Genomic DNA, 759 nt, shown 5'->3' on the forward strand with positions numbered 1-759 from the left:
TCACTGACTCGGACTCTTTTACTCTCACGGTTTATTTGTTTGTGTTTCAGGTACTCAGTACAATGGGAGATCCAACAGCACGAATGAGAGCCTTAATGGATTTTTCTTAACCCAAGATCAATGACATTCAATCTAGCATTGTCCGGCCAGCTATCACAACTAATACCTTTGAGATCAAGCCTGACATAATTCAATGGGTGCAGAATTCAATCCAGTTTGGGGGTTCTTCAACGGAAGATCCTAATATGCACATTAGGGATTTCCTTGAGATCTGCGACACCTTCAAGTTCAACGGTGTTTCTGAAGATGCTGTGAAGCTGAGACTGTTCCCATTCTCTCTAAGGGACAAGGCTAAGAGCTGGTTACACTTTCTACCAGCTGGTTCGATTACTACTTGGGAAGATCTTGCTCAGAAGTTTCTTACTAAATTCTTCCCTATGGCAAAGACAGCTGCAATGAGGAATTCTCTTACTCAATTTGCGCAGCAAATGGGAGAATCTTTGTGTGAAGCTTGGGAGCGTTATAAGGAGATGCTTAGGAAGTGTCCTCATCATGGAATGCCTGATTGGATGATCATCAATTGTTTCTATAATGGTTTGGGAGCACAGTCCAGACCCATGCTCGATGCAGCATCAGGCGGAACATTATGGGCAAAGAGCTATGAGGAAGCTTATGATCTAATTGAACTGATGGCTGCTAATGAATATCAGTATCCAACCCAGAGATGTCCACAGGGCAAGGTAGCAGGAGTTCTTGAAG

At 43.3% G+C, this 759-nt stretch overlaps 1 non-coding gene across 1 annotated transcript; it reads right to left on the reverse strand.

Moving 5' to 3' along the window:
• Positions 1-452: 452 nt before the first annotated feature.
• Positions 453-559, reverse strand: LOC141670062 (small nucleolar RNA R71). The gene has a single exon (XR_012554311.1). It is a non-coding gene; the product is annotated as a small nucleolar RNA R71 (small nucleolar RNA).
• Between the last annotated feature and the right edge of the window lie 200 nt (positions 560-759).

The sequence above is a fragment of the Apium graveolens genome, chromosome 6, assembly GCF_009905375.1.
Source record: "Apium graveolens cultivar Ventura chromosome 6, ASM990537v1, whole genome shotgun sequence".
NCBI classification, from domain to species: domain Eukaryota; kingdom Viridiplantae; phylum Streptophyta; class Magnoliopsida; order Apiales; family Apiaceae; genus Apium; species Apium graveolens.